This window comes from Pseudopipra pipra, chromosome 10 (genome assembly GCF_036250125.1).
Source record: "Pseudopipra pipra isolate bDixPip1 chromosome 10, bDixPip1.hap1, whole genome shotgun sequence".
Lineage (NCBI taxonomy): Eukaryota > Metazoa > Chordata > Aves > Passeriformes > Pipridae > Pseudopipra > Pseudopipra pipra.
The window spans coordinates 13,713,867-13,736,930 of NC_087558.1; the positions used below are offsets into that span (position 1 = coordinate 13,713,867).

The 23,064-nt window shown below is 37.6% G+C and overlaps 1 long non-coding RNA gene across 2 annotated transcripts in view; it reads right to left on the reverse strand.

Annotated features, from left to right (window-relative positions):
• The window catches only part of LOC135419673 (uncharacterized), a 65,573-nt gene that overhangs the window by 23,524 nt on the left and 18,985 nt on the right, over positions 1 to 23,064 (reverse strand). The window lies entirely within an intron of this gene.

Genomic DNA, 23,064 nt, shown 5'->3' on the forward strand with positions numbered 1-23,064 from the left:
ATTCAATGTGTATTCACCTCTTCTTTTACACATGCCTCCAAAATTCATGGTTTCAAAGATGAGAACCCTGAATATTTAAGAAAAGGGCCACTCTTACACTGCCTATTGTTGCTCAGTGTGAAGTATACAACTCCTCCAAGTGAGCTTATTTTCCAAAGATGTATTTCCTTAAACCAAGATGCCTAAAGACAGGTATGGACAGTACAGATGTTAATCCAAACCACCCTCTGCATATCAAGGTTTGCTAAAGTGAAAATGTGCTTTATAAAGCCGAGGGGTCAAATATTTAAGGTGTTTAAGATGTCTATTTCTTATTGGGGAACAACCAAATTATTGGATTTCAACAAGACTTCTAAACTACACTGTTTGAAAAAGAATCATGCTCTCCATCAGTGTAGGCTTTAAAAAGTACTACTGGATTTTTTAAAGCTCTATTTTAAAAACAAAGTGCTGCCTTAAACAAAATGCAAGGTCTTTCTTTATTAAATATAATTTTTAAAAAAAACTTTGTATATGTTTGCTCTGAATGGCAAGATCATATTAATCTGTTGGAGACTCTCCACTTTTAAACTTTCACATTCTGTAGGCAAATATCAGTTCAAAATTGTACCAGTATAGAGAAGGGATTTTTTTATCTGCAGTATTTTGTTTAACAAGTGAAATTGTCAAAAAAAGTTTGAGGTTGAGATTCTCAAACTCAAATTTACATGAAAGTAAAGTTCTAATCCTGGTTTGAAAACTCATCTGGAAAATAAGAGCATTTAACAAACTCATATCTCTAAAGTAGGTTTCACAAAAAAAAAATCATAGCTTGTGTATGGTTAGGTTTTTTACTCATTAGTGTATCCATCTATTGAAGAAATATTTCAGAGATAAAAAATTAAAAAATTACTAACACTAGTATATAATTAGAAAATAACTTACTCTATATTTTTCTGATCCATTTCTTAAATAATGTTAGTAGTGCTTAACAGCACAGTTTATCAGTGGAGTTTATTTTCCCTTCCAACACTGTTCCTAGTATCTATTTTAGCATATATTTCACAATGGATGATTACATCTATAATCATTATTGGTCATTGGTCATTAATTTATTTCAGAGTACATACCTCTGTGGGCAGTAATTACTGCACAGCCTTGAAAGAGATATCATTAAGAAAATGAGAAGATAGAAAATATGTTAATTACTGTAAATGTTCTACTGGTTTCTCTCTGGAAAAAAAACATGCCTGGAGATTAAGATCATGTGCAATTTTTTCCTAGACAATGTCATACAACACAAAAATATAAGAATGAAAAAGAATGTTACAGGCCCAGGAAAGAGGATAACTGCCAAGTTTCATTTTAAAATCTTACAATTATCTTCATGAATCAAAATGAAAACAAATATTTAATTGAGTCTAATTTCCAATAGTTTCAGGCAAAAATCCTTTTATGTCAAAATGTTGTAACAGCAAGAATTTTTCAGACACTACGTTTTTATGCACACTCTACTACCATTGAATCCACCCATGTATAATTATCTCTAACAAGTGATAGTGAGGTGGATGGCTAACCAACATTATGGGCCTTTGCAGCATCCCTTCTATACGTAGAGATCCTTGTTTGCTCTGTAAACAGATGGCTTTCACTGGTGAAAATCCTGTTTGCCTGAACTCAGTAAAAATATTTTCTAGACCAAATTTTCCAGGAAGCACAAAGATTTGAGGGAAAAATCATTTGAAGCTTCTACCTGAAGCATGTTTGCAGGGGGGGAATAAATAAATAAAGCAAACCTGGGCTCATTACATTTCTTGACTCAGTTATTCTTAAATGCAAGACCTTTTAGACAATTGTTACTCAAAGACAGGGAATGTGTTTTTCTTGTTTTCCATTAAGATACCATGATGGTTTTGTTTCAGTTTCTCCTGGAACATTGTGTGAAATAGTATGTCAGGAAAAATCTTTGATTTAAATCTGAACCTTTTCAACATAAAACAAAATAGATCCACAATCATCTAAACAGGATTTTTCCTCAAAAACAATGCCATCAGGATCCTGCACATGGTCTTATTACGTAGGCTGGTGCACAGATTTACATATTCATGACCTAGAAGGCAAAAAAAAAAACACCCTGCCTGTTGAAAGTGTGTGGATGTGCACGGTGAGAAAACAACATTGCCAGAGGTTCACCTCAGTCTGGTCATCACCTTGACTCTTCAGGCTTCCCCAGGAAGAATTTTTTTTTATTTTTTTTAAGTTGTCTGGGGAAGCTGGAAGGGAGGTGCTCTTTTACACATGGTCGGGAGCACATCAACAGAAACAGGAAGGCAGAGGGTGACTTTGGATCTACAAGAATGCTCAAGCAAAAACTTCAGAGTCATTCTGAATTTACGTTTCTTGGACTATGCAGAAACTAAATGTGTGAATGCCTGTGGAAAAGAAAGCAAACAGAAAGCCTCATGATTGCTGACATGGATGTGCAGGCTTCATCTGAGCCAGTATTTGCCGATGTGGTTTTTGAAGCATTTATCCGGGCACTGTATGAGACACCAGAGTGAATAAACTAAACTGAAACAATAATTTCCCATACATAAAAGTAAACACTCCATGGATATCTGACTAGAAAATGTACTATGGCATAGCAGTGTTTTGTAGGCCACTGTGACTCCCTTAATGCCCTTAACAAATCCATAAATTGGCTATTTAACAGTAACTGAGATAGATCAAAATTTTAACTTCATACTTAGAGTCCAACTTCTCTTCAAAACTGAGCAGATTAAGCACCATCCACTGGTGTCCTTTCTGACAGCTCCACACTTGAGTGGATCATATTGACTAAACATCACAGGCTAGACAAATTCTTAGCTTTTGAAATAATTTCATCTCAGTTTTTAAGCTCTCTGACATAGCAGTCAAAATGCCACTCACATGATTTATAGTTAAATTAAACATAAAAACATCATCATTAAAATAACTGTGATAAGGTTGAGACCTAATGCCTCGTATACCTTCTAAAGGCAGCCAAATATATGAACATTTTGGTCTGTGTTGCCCAGTCAGTACAGAAACATAACCACATACACTGTGCTTATGCAGCATGCATGAATTGCAGGCTTTCAATATTTTATAAAATATTCCCTTTCCTCAGCTTGATTCCCTTTTTGTCACATTCACAATTATTCATGCACTTTATCTGTTGATGTTTTATTTTAAATGTAAAGCTCCAGTAATTTCTCTGTGTCATTTCTAGAAGTAACATTACAAGAGATCAGCATAAAGTGTTTTGATTTGAAGTACTGTATAGCCAATAAAATCAATCTATTTTAGTGAGAGCTCTAACAATACTGTTCGTAAAAAAAAAATGGTTTTGTACTTTTCCAGAAGAAAAAAAACCACAAGACGCTTCCCTACCAAACATGTCTTCTCCCAAAGTTTTATCAAAATATGAATAGAGAACATTATATTCCTATAGACTCACACCTCACCACCTACCTGGCATAACATTTAAGCCTCCGGTAGTATACACTTGACAACTCAGATACAGTTTTAGTAGTTTGAAATCCTTTTAAAAATACTTAGATGACTTTACATATATTTTAGCCTCCTCTCAGGGAGGAAGAAAAACCTCAAACAAAAAGTAAGAGCCTTAAATATGCACTTAGTGTCCCAAATTATCTTTTCACAAGTATCTCGACAATACCTTGGTTTATGTTCTATGCATCTGGTGAAAACATGTCTTTTCTCCAGTTATACTCTGTCAAAATGTCCAGCCCTTTGTACATCATTATTAAGGAGGAATGACCAGACTTAGTTATAAATTGGTTCTTCCTTCCTTGTACACCAGATCTCTGCCCAATTTCAATAGGTGAAGTGGAATATACTGGAATGCTCATGGATATTATCAGATGGAAAAAGTTGTCATAATAATAAAATACTCACTTCTTGCAAGCCTTTTTCATCAAAGCATTTTGCAGGTGGTTTCATCATTCCCACTTCCTCTAATAGAGGAACCAAGATGCAGATATGATAAAGATGACATGCTTACAGGTCTACATCAATGTACACTAGTTGAGACTCTCAGATACTCCTTAAGTTTCTTAACTAAAAGCATAAGTAGGAATCATCAAATGAGAATGAGTGCTAAGGCAGTGTCCACATATACAGGATTTGAGCCAAATATCACAAAGAAAATGATTGAAGTCAGGGAAGCCTCTCTTGGGGAATGCAAAGACAGGAAGAGAGAACATCTTCTATGGGGCTCTTTTTGTGAGTGATGAAGATGAGGACTGGTTCTGATCTACCCTCAGCATGAGGAATACAGATGACAGCTTGCTACAACTCCTTCAAAAACAGTCAGATGTTTTCTGCCCCCTCCAATAGTGCCCAGCTCATTGGAAGGACATTCTAAAATCTGGTTTTTTTAGTACATGACATTTTGCAGGTCTCTTCAAATTTCCCACAGCTGAACCTAAGCATCAAACTTTTCAGCAGTAATATCATCACAGTAGCTCTTAAGGACCCCACACGACGAGCACTATTTTTAGTGTGCTGCATTTTAATACTCTTGTCTGTGCTTTGGAACACTTAGAAAATACCTAAAAAATTATCCTGAATCTACTTCCTTCCTGATGAAACCAAGAGGTATGACATCATCTTTCCCCACTTCTTAGCATACAAATTCCCTTTCAAGTTCCTTCAATGGCTTCCCCTTCACCTTTTGTATCGTATTCTAGTATTTCATCTTTACTTCAAGGCACCAGACTCTACCAGTCCTTCCTGTGTGTCAGTCCTCCTTTCCCCATAGTAAACCTCCCGCTGGCTGTGCTCTTCTCACACCACTCTTCCTAATGCTTCTTCATAACCTTCTCTCATGATTTTTCTTAAATGCTGCCACTTTTACACAGAAAATCTCTTCCAGCTCTTGAGCACCAACCACTCTTTTTCACTGAATTATTTCTATAAAATATTTCTTTTCAAAGCTTATAAGAAAGGATTAAATGCATACTGCAGAAAGATATTTGGAGGGTGTTGTCTGTTTATGAAAACTGGGTTTGATGTACAGTTTAAAACAATCATGGAAACTACTGGACTTATAAAACTATGCTGAAAATGAAAGTCAAAGACTGAATGTCAAGATAATATCCCAGGAAAAAGTAACCAATAATTGAGGGTACTGTATTACTAATATGCAGACTAAGGTAAAATAGCATTTGTTGGGGAAAACAGTGCTTGCTATATGTATAAAATATCATGGGTTTTGAGCTAGTCATTATCATTCAAACATGAAGTATTGGGGTTGTGATAGTGCCATGAAAATGTCATGCAAGTGCTTGGTAACAGTTAGAAAGGTCATTCACATTTTAGAATTAATGAAGAATGGAACAGAAAACAAAAATAAAGACATCTATACTTTCATTGTACAAATGCTTCTCGTACACTTTGTAAGCTGTTTAACTATAAGCCCTTCACCTGGAAAAATGTCTTAGAGATAGAAAATATGCAGAGAAGGGCAACAAAGGTGAATAGTTTCTATACAAGGGGTGACTCAGTCAGCTAAGGCTTCTCATCCTGGAAAAGAGATGACTTAGGGCAAAAGTGATGGAGGTCCACAAAATCACAAGCAACCATGAAATAGAGACAGATTGCTCATTGCCTCTTTCAATAGAGGACATGGTGGCCAAAGGAAGGTAGCTGATCCCAATTCAAAACAAACAAGCAGTTCTTCATTCATACGTAGGAGAATTATGTAAATCCTTACCAAACGATGTGGCAGAAACAAAACTTTACTGGGTTCAAGGGCAGGCTTAATAAGTACTTGAAAAGAGATCTGGAGAGGGTTAGTAAACAGACAAGCCACAGTCTCTGTGGCTGAACAGTCCCTGAGCCAGAACAGTTAGAAGTCAGAAAAATACTCCATGGACAGATTTTACATGTTTGCCTTGAGCATACTGTATAATCTTCCCTTGACAGCCAATTTTGGCCACTGTTGCAAAAAGAGTAATGCTAGACAAACCCTCATCTGAACTACTACAGTTGCTCTTATGAACTTATTTCTGAATATTATAACAAAAATACTCAGGACACACTTCATGTTTCTGAGCAATGCTATGGCTTGAAAAAGTTTTGTCACAAAGTGAGAGAAGAAAGTGGGTGATGCTTCATTGGGCTGTGGTATGATCCAAGAGCGACTAAGATTTTAATAGCAGGAGGCAAACTCTGAATATAAGTCGGTTTAGAAATAATCTCACATGTACAAGACTGCTTATCTAAACCATCCCTGTATGTTAGATGCAGTCTGGGCTTTACGCAGTTTAGGGCTGACTGGCACTCTCTCAATTTTATAATGGATTGTGCCTGGGATCATTCAGAAACACACTGAAAGTAGGTGAACAATCCCTTGGCTTTGAGGGGAAGCTGAAGAGCTGTGAGGGAGGTTCTGAGTCTCTGCTTACCCTGTGTCATCAAACACTGCCAGGAGACTGCAGTGTAATAAGGTGCTGCCAGTGACCTTTAGAAAACACTGGGCCAATAAACAAACGTAGGCTGCCATCAACAGCCACATCACTTAAAGTGAACAAGTACTGTCTCCTTTCTTGTTGTGTACATCAGCAGAGCACCCTGTCAGGGATTACTAAAGAATAATCCAGCAATAAATTATAGCCAGAGAATCTGGAACAGATTTCATGGGCTGATGAGACTTGGGCTAACATACAGCACTCACAACACTTGGAACATCTCCTGTGTCAATGATTAACACTTCGCTGAGCATTCTGAATACATAGGGTGTTTCATAGGCAATAGCTGACCTTAATGAGGGCAAAAGATAAGTGAGCTTTTCAAATCTTGGGGGGAAAAATGGCCTGAGAACCTTTCAACCATGACAATATCCTGAGTCAACACACTGTGTCTGCAGAAGCAGGAATCTACAAAAATTGCTTGTAAAAGGTCTCAAAATACAAATAGAAGCCAACTTTTATATACCAATACTTAGAAAAGTCTTAAAGTGTACATGTTGCAGTGGGAAGATGAACACATCCAGGCCTTCACTCCACTAAGTTTGGGGAGCTTGCCTGGAGCATGCTTTGGGAGCATGTTAAAGGAGGTGCTAACTGGAAGCTGTTCAAGTATGACACATTGCAGCAACCACTGAATGTCTTGCAGAACACACAGGTGAGGCTTATATCTCTTTCCTAGACCTCTGCAAAGCATCCTATAGACCCTTATTACTCATATAAGCAGTGTATAACTGCTAGAATGAGGTGCTAGACATAAATGTGAACCATCCTTCTTCAGACACAACATGGTATTTAGAGAAACACTGCTGAATGAAGCTTATGATATTCTCTCTCTTGATTCACATTTCAACTATAGCAGAGTTACTGCCAGAGGAGGAACAACTGGATGTAAATAGTGGCTGAAATATGCAGACCATTTCTAAAATAGAGTAGAAATAGAATATGTCAAAACAAAACATACTGTAATATTCAAAACAAGGTGCTGCTTGTTGTTAATGTCTTACATTTATGGAGAACTTCTCAGCCTTTGTTTTCTCAGATAAATTGCCATGCTTAGACCTGGAAACCTTGAGGCAGGTAGAACTAATCCACTACAGGTGAGGAAGGAATAAAAACATGTTGAAGATCTAATCAATGCAGTCAAAGCTTGTTCTTAGAGAAGGTGCTACAATACCACTACTATCCCTGTAGAAAAAGTTGCAGATTTCTGACAATACTCTGATTCAAAGGTACAGAAAGAGAAGGGAAATCCACTCAGAGGGTAAAACAGGTATTGATAATCCTTGTTGTTAAAAACACTCAAGTATCCAGGGAAAGTAAACAATCCTTCTGCCTCACTCAACTGAAAAGCAAACTGAGGTACACTGCAGATCTGAAAGCCAAGACTGCTTAAGATCTCACCTGATGTATATATAGACAAGGAGATTTCCTCTGGCATCCCACACACTGTGGGATTATTTCTCTCTCCTGCCCACACCCATTCGCTCCTCATCTGCTGCAATTGGCTGAGGCACATCTTCCATCCACTGATGCCCCTTCAGTCCAATCTTTCTTGCTGCCCTGACTTTAGACCAAGCAAGAGCATTGTAAAGCTCCATTAAAAGCTAGAAAAGTAAAGGATTAGAAAAATAGAAAGAGTACATTTTTTCTCACAGAAACATTAAAACAAACAAACAAACCAACCCACCTCCTTTTCTCCCTTGACATTCAGGAGAAAACAACATTAAGTATTTACCCATCTAGTCATTCCTGCTTAGGTCTTCTCATGGTTACAATACCCACCCCAAATTACCTCCTCCTCCTCCCTGAATCACAGCAGGATTTAGAGTCACCCTGCTGTACCCCCCCCTTTATAGACTGGTGGGTGAATCAATTAAATCCCCACAGCTGGCTACCCTGAAAATCCCTGCACTCAGTTCAGGCAGCTGTGGACCTCCTCTAGCAAAAGGGAAATCATTAACTCCTTACCAACCACCTCCTGGACATTGGTTTTATAACTTACTTCATACACCATAATCACCAATCAAGCACTCAAAGCCCTTTAATCTTGAATAAAATAAAAGCTGAAAAATACCCAAACTACTACATTACCTCTGTTGTTTTTTTTTACTGCAGAGACCTAGTCTATTAATTTCCATTAAGAAACTAAATTTGATAAATAGATAACATTATAAAAAGAAAATGTAATTAGCGTGTAGCCTTGGTAGATGTAAACTTACTGGTACCCAGGAGTAATAGCAGTTTATGTGAAAACTAGAATGTTACCATAATTATGAAAATGAATGCATAATTTATGCACAGATATGGAAAATATGCAAGGTGTGTAGAGGATATGATTATATTGCATTTTCTTGTTTCTATTGATAGATGATAAATCTTTAGAATATGTTGAAACCGTGCATTAGTCTGCATCATTTTTGGGTGGCCATGATTTCTGATAAAGTTTTTTTTCTTTTGTTTTTAATTAAACTGCATTTTACAACAGCAGCCTTTCCCCTGCTTTATTATGCCAAAGAAGCATATGGAAATATAAACTCTGAGATGTTACTGATTTATTTTGATGTTGGAGCATTTTGCTCTTGTGTAAACATTTCTTGTGACATGAATATGGATAGTTTCAAATCTTAGAAGAGTTCATTACTAAAGGTAGCATATGTTTTTGACTCCTGAACCATGAGGGAAATGAGAACACCCAGCTTGCCAAACAGTAAATTGTAAACAGTTGGTACACCCCTAAGCAAAAGACTGAAATAATTACTGTATCTGTGTTTTAGAGTAGCCAGCTCATTTTTATGTCTCATTTTTGTTTGGGTTTTTTTTTCATTTTGCTGATTTAATGTTTTTCTGCAAGGTTTGTAGATGCAGTCTAAATATATACTTAGGGCCTGCAGCATCATGCTTCTAAGCGTGCAGATGTCAGTGTGGATTCATGGATTCCCAGATACCCTACGACCATGTATAAAAGCCTGGCTAAAAGAGGCAGTCAGCTGTTTCGCTTCCAGACCTACTCATAAAATATGCATTTTTTTTTAACCTGGACTCCATCTTGCACAGTACCAGGCTTCTCCAGGCCATGGAGGAGTTCTGAATACTTTCACCACTTCGAACATTGTGGGAAACAGAGGTCCCTACCTGTTCCGACATACTCACACAGAATGCGGCCGGAGCTGAATGACACAAACGGTTATATTGTACATCATCTATAAATTCTTACTGTGACTTTCCAAAGAGCTTGGCACCCTTGTGCCCATGCCTCTCCTGAAGCTGCCCATACAAATGGTTTAGCTGATGCTGATATTCTGGCAATAAGGTCCAAGGCTGTGCTCTGCCGTTTCTGGGGTCACCTTCACACTTACAAATAAGGCCTTGGAGAGTGTCCTTGCCTTTACAAGACAACAAAAATCTGGGAGCTAGAAGGACTCTAGGCCATAAATACTCATCTGCAACTTGGTTACCAGGCTTGATTTTCCTTCTTCCCTACAATTCCCCAAAAAATAAAAAGGCATTTCAGAGAGCGTCTAGTAGCTTACTGGTTTGGACATTTGGTATTTGTGACCAAATCATTCCTAGCATACCTGGTTTGGATTAGGGACTTGAACTTGCATTTTCACCACCCCAGGCTGGTTCTCTAACCACCAAATGACCCAGGTAACCCTCACTTCTGTGCCTCCATGTTCCCTAAATCTATGTCTTACACATACTCTGAATACAGCCACGTCCTCAGCCCCAGGTTCTCACAGCAGTGGGGCACCTAATTTAAAACTCCCTCTTTAGAGCTTCCAGGCCACCAGCCACAGATGATTTTTTCCATGTTTTTCCATAGGCACAGTGCAAAGGTTGGTGCCCTTTGCAAAATGTATTATCTCAGCATTTGGATGGAGCTGAAATAGTGAATATAGGTGAAGAACAGATACAGCTTTAAAAGTAGGAGAGAAAGCTATCCAGTCACCCAGCTGCAACCCTATCACAGGACTGCTTATAAGTTGCATTCAGCACTCCAAATAAATCTGTCCTGGACGTCACTATTTAAAGATCTTAGGTGCTTATCTGTCTTTGGGAATCTGGGTCAAGTGATTTGCCTAGGTCCATGCAGCAGGTTGGCAGCACAGCCAGGATTAGGAATCCTGGGTCCTGAATCATAGGTTATTGCTCTCTCCAGGGCATGACATTACCTTCTCAGCACACAAAACAAACATATCACATTCACAACAAAGGTTGGTTATGGACAGGACATGAATTTAGGGAAAGACACTACATTGTACATATTATCATAGTTGTGTGTGGGTGCACACAGTTAAAAAGAACAAAAACCTATCCAAAAGTAAGACATTTCTTTATGTGTGCTTCACTCCTGGGGAAGAGGAGAGAAAGAACGGCATGTTACAGATGTGATTGAGGTTGTTTCAAATATTAAGGGATTGTCTTGCCAGACACAATACCAGAAGAGGTATAGAGGCCAGACAGCCTGGCCTCTATACCTCCCCATCAGTACCACCACTTTACCAGCCCATGAGAACTCTTGGAGTTAGATAGCTTCACATGACTACTCCTCTTGGATTTACCCAACTCTTTGTTATATTGAAAATATTGAAAGAAGTACTTGCCAGGAGCAAGAAAGCTGGATACAACCTCAGCACAAGCATAATCAAAAGACTTTTTCTTAAAATTAGGCTTGATGGTTCAACACTTGGGCCTGGTTACACATTAAATACTTTTGAAGAAAGGCAAATAGGCTCTAACATTCAGATTTGCAGCAATATACTAAATCAGGCAAGTATCATAAACCTTTCTCACAGCTCTAGAAAGAATTCCTTTTGTCCCTACAAGAGTTATATATTTGTCAAATTCATCTCTTGTGTAACCTTATTGTCTTCCAGTGTAGTTACATGAAGGATGAATTAATCCTGTTACCAAATGATTTTTTACAAACGAATAATTGAGGCTTGCTGAATGAGGAATAAATAGGCTCTGCTATTTAAAAGCCAAAGCAAGACAAAAACTGCTTCCCATATTAACTCCTTTGAATCTCTGGGGAAAAAAAGCGACAAAGGTAAGGAAATATAACACAACCCTGCACTGCAATGTTGCATGCTCTCTCAGCAAAGAGAGGAACTCAAGGACTAGTGAAGGACAAGGAATTGATCAAGCAGCAACAAGTTCATTCTTCCAACATATAAAGAGTAGAACATAGCTTCTTTGTTCCACATTTGTTCCATGCAGTTATCAACTAGAATTTACTCAGGCTTTCATTCAAGTGTCATTGTGCAAACTTATTCAAAGAGTATGGCAGAGAGGTAACTGCCCCATTTCTTGTTCTCTCATCACCAGTTTAATGGACTCCACCATTAAATGTGATCCCCTTCAAGTCTTCAGGTAAAACAAAATATAAAGTAGAAAATAAGAGGAAAGAAACATTTAAGAGAAATAAGGTGGGTGTAAAAGGTCACCAAGTATAGAGTAGAAAGTCCTCAGAGAAGATCCACCATGCTTATGAATTATGTTATGTGAGTACAGCAGATTTTATGGTACTTCATAGCATTTGGGCAGCAGACTAAAATGTATTCCAAATGGGTACAGTACAAGTATAGCTTAAAGAGTGATCTGAAGTGATACTTCAGTTCCCTGAATGCTTGGTGAAATTTACTTCTTGAGTCATACAGCTTCACTCTGCTTTAGCTCTTCTGCTCTAGTTGTTCTTCTTGGAAGTTTCAATATCTTCTCAGTACATTTTAAGATCTTGCATCAGAAAGCCATTTCATTTGGTTCATCTTACTAAATACGTGGTATAGACTACATCACTGTTTATTATACCACAAAGGTAAATCACGTGTCATTATAGCCAAGGCAGCTCACAGGGTCCTGTGCAAACACTGGCAGGTGGGGCAGGACAGCCATTCTCTGAGCACTCCAGGGGGAGAGGAGGAGAAAACCTCAAGGGAGAATTGCAAAAGGGCAAATCATTGTTCCACATTTGTTCCTCATCATTCACTTCTCCTGACAGGAGGAACAAAACTTTTGCCTGTCTCAGATAGGTTCTTCCACACCTTTACCCTTGTGAGTTCATCCAAGGCTGGCCAATCTGTAGGCCACCTCTCTCTCAAAGCTTCTCCATGGGATGATTTTCCTTCTCTTCAGAATACACATTGAGGAGATAGGTATAAAAGCTGGCATAATACAAGGCTACATTTGGCTCAGTGTTTCTGGTATGCTTTTTCTCCTGGTATGCTTTTGTTACAACAAAATTATCTATCCAGCTCCCTTGAAGGAAGTTTTCATCTTCATTAAAATTCATTGTTCCCTATTCTCCCTCCAGGGCTTCTTATTGTCAATTCTATCTTTGTTATCACTGTATCTACTCTAAATATCACAGTTCTATTTGTCCTCCCCTCTGTCCTCTGTTGGCTTAGTCACAGCCCTTTCCTACTATTTATGATTTGCTACAAAATAATTTACTAGTTGACTATAAAGAACATGCACATTTGTATCTCACCAGGGAAAATCAACATATCTTACTTTTATTGACCTCTATTCAACTGTTCCATAGTCCCTTCAAGGCTTCTCTCCCAGAAGCCTTTTGCATCCAGACCCTCATGCTTCATCATCTAACCTGTGTTCCATTTTACAGGTAAGAAATTCGAGAGAGACAAAAAGCATCCGGACAGCTGTACCCAAGTTTTCCAAGTCCTTGATTGGTTGACTGCAAACTAACCCACTCTTCTTTCCTTTGTGATTTCCTACACCGTATGGATGTTCTTCCCCTTTTTTGTACTCCTGCCTTATCTCCCTCTCCCGGAAATGTCTTTGTTCTTAAATCTCATCTGAAAACTTTCCAATTTCCTTTTCTTTTTTTTATTGTTACTCAACTCATTTCCTTTCCATTCTTTTCCCTTCCCTTTTTCCTTCTTTTCTGGCTCTCAGACTCAATCTATATTTCAAAAGTAATTCTGCTGCTATTTTTCTTTATTTCCGATTTTCTTATGTACATTGTACTCTATCCTCAGAGATAGTTTTCCATTTTTGTGTCCTTGAAAGTCATTGTAGCAGTCTGTGTAAAACATTCCTTCTTTTCTTTATCTCTCTCTGTAAAGCATTTTGCACTACTTTTTATGGAGGATGCTTTTATATAAATAAATTAGATTCTGATTGTATGGGAAATGAAAAGACTAGTGAGCAAGCTCTGAAGACACTGGAAGCATTATAAGTAACAATATTTATTCTTTAACCATCGTTATTTTGAAAAATAAATAAATTAACACAAGCATAGCACATTTGAAAATTTTGGTACACAAAATATAATTTGTGTGTCCTCTCTTAATTTACAGTTAGTATAAATTAAATTTTGTGTTAGGTAGCTCATTTTGGAAAATCATTTAAAGTCCTTAAATAAAGAAAGTCAGAGAGAGAGAGAGAGAGGAGAAACTTGTCTGTAGTTAAAATCCACGTCTGCACTTTGAGAGAATGCAGTGGTTTTCCTCATACTCGTTTAACTTCCATGTCATATCTCATTCTGTCTTTAAAATATAACCTTTCAGTTATAGGTACTCTTTTGCTTCAGTGTCACCAACAGGAAAAGAAAATACTACTTAAATCTGTAACAGCTGCATACACTTCCCCCTAAACTGAATGCACTGTAGATGTGTGAGCCTTCACTATTAAATATTTTCAGCTGCTTATGTGATGTACACATGTGGCAAGTTAGCAAGTGTTAGCCTGCAGTGCTTCCAGGCAGCCATATATCTTTTTTTTCCATGTGTTGTTGTCTTCTATCTTATGTACATCAATATAATCTTTACTACCTATCCCCACTTTTTGTAATGGATCTAATATAAATCTACCTGAATGTTTGCATATTAAGCAAAAAGATGTGTCTTAATATGGAGAGTTAGACTATTAAATTTAGAACTCCATTTTATGAAACTACATCAGTATCCAATATAAAAAAGTATGAGGGCTCTATTTGGTTTTGCAAGAAATGAAGGATTTATTTTCTCATTGTGGATTCAGATATTTCAGAAATAAGACAGTCCCGTCAGCTCTCTCACACAAAAAATACTCACACTAGTGCCCTCTGTACCCTAAAAGATACTCACCCTGGCTGAACCAGCTCAGAGGAGGGAGGGTGATGGGTTGCTGAGAGGACAAGGCTTCGCTGACATTTGGACAAACCCTGACTCATGCTCCTCTCTGCGATGCACAGGTCAAGTCTCCTACTAAGCAATAACACTTGGAGCCACTGTCATGACTGCTTTGCACCCTTTTAGATCCCTATGTATCCCTGTAAACCCCAGAGAAAACAGAGCTTGTTCTGGGCAAAGACTGGTATCCTTGACTCCAGAAATGCAAATGTCCACAGAAGCCATTTGTGCCCCTCTCCTTGCCATCCACATGACAGTGACCCACCTTTCTGCTCTACAAAGCCTACAACAGCAATGTGGGTTTGCATGATGGTGAAATGATACGAACAAGGAAGAATAGGGACAAAAATTACCTTTTTTTCATCCCAACACAGCAGTGGATTAAAACAGACAAGTCCCACACAAGACTTCTACAGTTCCTACAGAAGAACTCTCCATGTTTTTCCTGATGTTCTTTTTCTAATAGAGTGATAATACATCTTCCTATAAACCCGATGTCAATCATTTATTTTTTCAACATATAAAAGGCTTCATTTGCCAGCATCCCCACATGCAAAGATCCCTCAGCAATGATCACAGTGGTTTGGTGACTGTGCAGGCAGTGAGTGACTGGGGACTCTCACTAGGGGCCAGCCTGCTCCCACAGAGCTGATGACATAGAGGCTTTGGCCTGCCCCATTGCTTCATGCCTATTAGCACTCACAGAACTGATAGTGTTTCCTGTCACAGCTCAGCTATTATCAAGTTCTGCTCTTCATATGTGGACCACAGTGAATTTGAATCAACTCCAGCAAAATATAAAGAGAGGTGCTTTGTATTCCCATATGTGACAAGATACGGTTTGACCTGTGTGGCCCACAGCTCCTGTGCCTTAACCATGAAAATCCCTTGTGAAGTCAATGTGTAAAGCTGTAGGAAGACTCATTAAGATTTTGTCCCTGTTATTATACCATTAAACAAATCATAATTTTTTTTGACCAATTGAAGTACAGGGTGTACTCTAGATCACCACTTGTGTCATATCATATAAAACGAGTCAGAAAAAAAAATACAGCTGCCTGTAAGAAGACACCGGGTTGGCCAGAGCTTTCAGATCACCTTTTCTAGACCTATTGCTTATACTGATCTCTCCAAAGACAAGTTTTTAAATGCAAAACCAATTTTATTGCAACATAAATTAGAACAATTAAAATTTCAAACAGAGAAACATGCAAATAAAACAAACACCATGATAGATGTCTACAGCATTAAGACTATTACATCCAAATTTAGATTTCTAAATAAAATTGCTTGATTATTCACAGGCAGTGCCCAACTGGAAGCTCTGACTTCAGCAGGGAATTATGAGTATGGGGTAAATAGCCATGCATTATTAGGAAACTTAATAGCAGTTTAGGACTAAATTTTAACGCTAGGTATTTGAAAATTTTGGTCAACATATGTGAATATACTAGCCATATGTGTAAGGTTTTGCTTCAGCATGTCCAGATACACACCTTCAACTACTCCACAAAAATGTAGATTCAGTCAGGTCTCCCCAGTGGCTTACCATGTTTCTCTTGCTAATAACAAACAGTTTTAAGAGTTACCCATATGTTTTTTGTCAGTCTTCAGCTTTCTCGAATTACCTGTATACCATGTCTTGAATGACACAAATCATGATCTCATAATTTTTACATTGTTGAGTCACTATGTATTGTGCCCATGTGAATGAAGCATCTTAAAAATTGATATTTATGCATTAAGTCAAAGCAGATCTAGCTTATGCCCTTCTCCAGATGTAGGGATCTGAAGGGAGATGGTAGTATTAGTACAGTCGTATGTCAAAACAGCAAGGCTGCTGGGCAGAGAAAGTCACAATTGTACCTCCTAGACTCAGCTACTGCCAGGTTACTCTGCTTGCCTGTAAGCACATGGTGTCTTAGATGTGCTTAGAGGCACATTCAGAGCGGAGTTTCCATGGCCTTTTTCTTAGGTACTGCTGGTTCTTGTAACAGCACTTAAACCTACAGATTCTGTAAAACCATAAAAGCAGCATGGATAGTTTTGAGATAACACTTACCTTTTTTCCTCAATTCATTCAACATTTTCTTGTTGACTTCCAAATGAAAAAGATGTAGTCATAAATGTGAAATTAATGTGCATTTCAGGACTCATATAAGCATGCTGGTCCATATTTAAAAGTCACAGGGAGGATCTCTCTTTTACCCATTATGGCTCTTAACTAAATATCTCCATTAGTTTCCCGAAAGGACCTTAACTATCCGACATATATAGATAATCTCCAGTGTTAAAGAACAATGTCATTGTCCAGGGATAAAAAGGTGCTGTCAATATCAAATATATTGCTTACACAATAAGAAAAAAGTGTTTCTACAGATGTATCTAAATTCATTCAATGAGCTGCATGTATGTCACTTTCTGTCAACATCTGTGGTTAGCTTAGGCCAAAGTTTTCAAAAGTGACTAATACTTATGAGTGGTTTTGTACCAAGAGAGAGGGCTCAAAATATGCCTGTTTTCAAATTCTTCAGATTTATATTATCTTGGTTACCCCAGAACTTCAGGATCCTGAAACTAACTCCTCTTTGCAGTCTTGGGAAAAGGAACACAGTTGCAAACAATTTCTGACTTTTGAAACACACTCTTTGCACCATAAGCACCAGTAATAGTAGTTTTGTGTGTAGGATGAGTGCACACGGAGGGTTTACAATGGTCATCTGCATTGCCAGCTTTCTGTAAGAAGAGATCTAATTCAAACAGCATCATCTCTACCCCATGACTGACTAAAGTCTTTCGAAGCGGAAGAGATCCGTTATCTATACTTAGTGAGTCATTATATAAAAATTTTTGCATGTATTTTCAAACACCATCAATACCATTTTCTAAACATTTGGATTTCACACAAGTGTTAGCAGAAATATGCAGAAACTTTAAATATTGGAACAGAATGATTAAAATAACCCCCAAATTATATTGGGCCAGTTCAGTGTTTTTGGCAATTGAATTCTGCTTGGCTTTGAAAATCTTTACACCCAATGTCATTAGAAATAGTTATTACTCTTCTAAATTGCAGTCAGGATCAAGGTTTCATTGTGCTAAGTGCTGAATATTCAGAAGAGACAGTCCCTGCTCCAAGGAGGCTGCTGGTTTAAGAGACAAAAAAACAGAATCCAGATGGGGAAATGTGATATAACATACAAGCACAGTGGTTAAGGTGATGATAGCTTCACATCTTAGCCAAGAGCCTGCAAACTGCAGAGAACTGGTTGATATCCACACCCATACAGTAACCCATTGATTCCAGTGGGGCTCTGACAGGCAGCTAGAGCTTCCTTGAAAGTGCTAATGCTGAAACAGAGGTGTATTAATTCCTCCTCTAGGGCTTTTTCCCTTTCTATTTTATTAATTCTATTTGGGTTTCTTTACCTTTTGCTGCTTTCAGTTTTACCCTCTATCTACACTTTTAAATCTGCCCAAACTGTTTCTGTTTTCATATGTAATGAAGACTGTCTAATGTAACATTTACTTTTTAATTAAAAATGTAAAATGGCTGTTTTCAATTTTGATTTTCAAACCTTTCTTTTATTTTTCAACTAATTCCTTCTCAGCTAGTTATACCTCTTTCAGTCTTCTGCTTTTGCTGTTTAATTCCATCCTCCTCAAATCTCGGAGTTACTTTAAACTTCTAGTTCTTGTTCCCTCCCCCTTGTCAAATTCTCAAAGAATCAAATTACTTCTTCTACAGTCAGCACAATGTCCTGATTATCATTACATTGTCTAATTTAATCTTTACTAACCCATTCAACGATACAAATTCCAAAATAACATACTATATGAAAAATAGTGTGAAAATAAACTATGTAGTAATGATTAGAACTCCTGCTGATTGCCTGGCTTTATGTGAAATGATGGCAATCACATGTTCAAAGCATGCCAACTGAAGTGTGGCTACCATACTTAGCAGTTTAGTTTCTCGTGTGACAGTCGTACGAGATACAGCACAGAGCCTTTCCATGGCTGTACAGTCGCCTATGGTGCTTATTGAGAAAGCTGTGTCAGAACGTACAGTGAACATGGATCTTTCATGTAATGACAGGTAAGCTAAGAAACATGAGAGGACAAGGTTTTCTGGAGGAAAGAAAGCAAGCTGTTTGCTTCTATAAGCAAGGTTGTTATTGAACAAGGACCAGTTAAACTGAACAGTTCCAGAGTAGCTGTGTAACAGTCCCAGCCTATAAGGGTCAGACACCTTTCAATTGATGTATTAAGAAAATATAAATTGAAGAAATTAGATGGCTCTGTGTTTAAGATGTGAGCACATCTGTATCAGTTTGACCACAGATATCTCTGAGAGAAAAGTCATTTTTCTGGTTATCTGTGGCATTATCTTAACTCCTCTGTATAAATCTTGCTGCAACCCTTCTTGCACCATTCAAGGAGCTTTGGATGGTGCAGACTGGAAGATGATTCATGGCAGCTGTCTCCTCTGCTCCATGTTCCTCCTTCTCCATAAGGAAAGAGCTGTCTGAAGTGCAGGATTCGGGTTTGAGGGCTTTTGCTTTCCTCTGGTTTTAAAATGGCAAATAAAGAACCTTAAGTGTATATGGCAACAAAGACTACACGAGAGATGCACCTTGTTATTGGAAGGAAAGATAATTCCTGAGATACTGTGTACTTCCAGTAGAAGCTCACAGGAAAGCTGACTTTTTAGTTGCTGTATCTCTGTCAGACAGGAGTTGTAATTTTGGTGATATTATGAAGTCAAACATTCATTCTGTCGATAAATGTCCTTTTGTCAGCATAGTTTTTCCACTTTGGGAACTAGCAGAAACTGTGCTGACAAAATACATTTTTGCCAGCATACAGTGAATCTACTTGAGGAAGTTCTGCTAATAAAGCCAACAAACATTGTACAGGTAGACAAATCCTTGAGCTGATTCTCAGGAAACTTTTGTCTTCTGCAAAAAGGAATTTCTTCTGCTGGTAGATACTTCTATTGCTCTTCAGGAGTTGCACTGGACACAACTTCTTTCCCAGGGATTAAAATGACTGTAACTGAGCTCTGCATTTGGACTGATGACTGAAGATCTACCCAGTGAGTGTATTTCAACTTTTCTATAGAACACCCAGAAATCAAGAAGCAGAAAGAAGCCTCATATACATAGGTGATTGCAAGGTGTTTCCACACTGATACTAAAGTACTGTGTTTCTAGGTTGGGTATTGCCCCTGTACAAACCACAGTCTATTTCCATGTATATAGTAAACCTCAGAAGCTGCCATTTTTGCACACAGAGAGGCTTGCTGAAACTCTCCAGGAACTACTTTTCCAACAGTTGACCGTGCAATGAACAGCAGGATCACAGCCCACAAATACCAGGAGGAACCTGCATCTATACAATGTGTTTTATAGCTACTACTAGGTAATTCAGTGATAATCTGTTTGTAAAACAAGTATAAATATCGTGGTACAGACAGCAAAATAAGAAGAAAGTGGCATAAGAAACATTTGATATACACCATATTGCAAGATTATTCAAACCTCCTACAACATCTTATTGTTATAATTATACATTCTTAACCACTGTCTCTACATCATACTTTGAAATCAATTTTATACCTTCCATACTAGAGTACTACATCTTGCCTATGGGTTGGGAAATGCACAATATTTATCCAATCACCTTTAATTTACAACTTTCTGAGCCATTCTCTCATAGCTAGAATAATTCTTGTTTCCACACAAAGATCTTCAAGAGCAGACTAGGCTTTAGCCAGGCAACTCTCATTAAAAGCAGCTGGAAGAGTAAATCCTCGTGTGACAAAAATGCAGGGACAGGAGTTTGCCAGTAATATTCTCAGTCTACTTGACTAATCAGTCTCATCTATGACAGCATGATACAGGTAACTATGGGGGACACGCTTTCATTTTACTATGGTTCATTAAGCTGTAAATCAATCACCTTTTTGGAAAGTGAGACTATCCCATTGGCATATAATTATGCTACCTCAGATGCCCTCTAGAAGCCACACTACAGCCCCATTTTGCATAGTGTGTGTGGAGGTTACTCCCTCTCCTCAAGTTTGTAGATAATCTTCACCATCCCAAGGCTCTTCCTACACTCAGAGAATGAACAACAGGAAAAAGAAATACAATAATTATTGGAAATTACTATTCAAGCCAGAATTTCCTTACACTTTCAAAGTTTAACAGATGCATATATCTTTGGATAACTAAGTGAAGGTTTAGGCTACAAGTGCACAAGTCCTTCAGTAAATAGTGCAAACAGACAATGTTTAAAGGTATTTAGGTGGTTTGGTTTAGTAAGAGAGTTAGGAATCTGAGTACATTTGAAAATCCTCCCTGAATTCTAGTACATTGCCATGTATGAGTTCATTCATTCATTTGAAATGTGTGCCCAGCCTGCATTTCTGCCAGGGCAGGATTTGGGATTTACTGCAACATGTTTGAATGTTCTGAAAGTGGCATCCAGGTCTTCATGTCATAAGTTTTGTTGAGATTCTGGTACCATTGTATTTTCTCAAATGTAATAATCCTACCATTGGACAGTCATATCATTTTCTGCGTCCTCTGCTGGCCCTTTTTCCCAGGGTGTACATTTATAACCCAAGGCTATGAACAATTAGTACAATCTAATTTCCAATACTAAGGAGAAGGATATGCTTGATTTATCTCTAAAGTAGGTTACAATAAAATGAACATAAGCTTTGACTGAACAGAAGGTTGAGATAACCGGTGATATTTTCCAAATGTAAAAAAAATAAAAATTATTGGCTAGTTACTGTTGCATAATGTAGCTATTTATTTCAATGGGATTATGCCTTAATAAAATCTTCTCAGTAATTTTAAGTATGTTTGCAAAAAATTACTAATCAGCAGCTAAAAGAATGAATCGTATTTTTTTTCCTACAAAATCTAGTCCAAAATTGATTTCTGTGCATAATTTATTGTACTTATCAAAATTCAAAATTTAAATATATACCTATAAATATTTAAACATATATTTCTATTTGTAATTTCCACTGTGTTATTATAAAATGACATAAAATCAAATATCCAAAACTATGACTGATATAATTTGGGAAGTTCCATCGAGATCAATAGTTATGATGATTAACCCCAGCTGAAGATCTGGCCCAATAAATAGCTAACTACATAATGAACAAAATAATCCACTCTGCTATTAATTAGAAAAAGAACTAACGAACACTTAATCCAAATGTTGGGGTTTGTAGAGGGTATTCCAAAGCACGTAGACAGTTGTGGGCAATTTGGGATCAGATCAACGTGTCAAGTTGTGGAGTTCCCACATTTCTCTGTTCTCGGCTGTAAACCCTTTGCATATTTTGGGAGTAAAGGAGGAGTCTACATTTTTTTGCAGATGCTGGAAACATGCCAGATCCTCCTATTACAAATATTTCTATGTACTGCCAAATGCTCCCATTGGGAATACTCCTTGCATCCCCATAACTACTGGTTTTGCTCAGTCCATCACTCAATAAAACCAGCCACTACTCCAACTGGAATAGTATGGTCCAAGAAAAAGGGCACCAGAAATTCAGATACCTCTAGCTGAAGAAACTGGACTAAAAAAAATCCAGTATGCTGAGATTTATTACATAATTTTTGCATTACAAGGAAATATAAAGCACTACCTCACAGGTACAAATATATTTTACTGAGGATCATGTAATGACATGACTTGAAATGATAGCAGTATTTAAAAGTACAGTGTGAGAGAAATAGTCTGGTCTTTCATTTATCACTGACTTCACCGGGCCAAGAGTGCAACTCCAATGTCCTAATGATTTGGGGAAAATTGGAAGTATCTCAGCTTTAATTTTTTTTTTCACCTATAAGTAGTACTTAAGATCAAGCATGTTTTCCCTGGTGAATGTGGTTAAAAAAAAAGGAATTCATGTATTTGCTACTTTCTACTTTCTACATGCAATTTTTCTATTTTCTTATCATTCTGTAACAATGAAAGATACCACATTAGTGCATAGAGCCTTAATCTTAACCTGTCAGGCACATTCATTCCTTTCACTATAAAAAATTGCATTTCACATTTTCTCTCCTTAGACCCCAAATTTGCAAATACTTAAGCATGTGCTTAATATTAAGTCTCATTTAGCACAGAATGAGAAAGCAATGAACTGCACTTAAGAGACATCAGTGCTCTACAAAAATATTTTATAGCTGTTTTTCTGGACTACGTTTAATTATTTTAATACCAAATTGAACTGTTTCATCTCATCTCCAATATACCAGAGAAATCTTGAAGCTGCTCTTTAGGCTCCTTTTGATCTGATGAATATTTTCTGGTTTTGAGAATTTCTTCGAAAAGCCCAATGATTTAATTGCAGCTCTTTTTCCCCCAGCCTATCGACTAAGCCACTGCCATCCCAC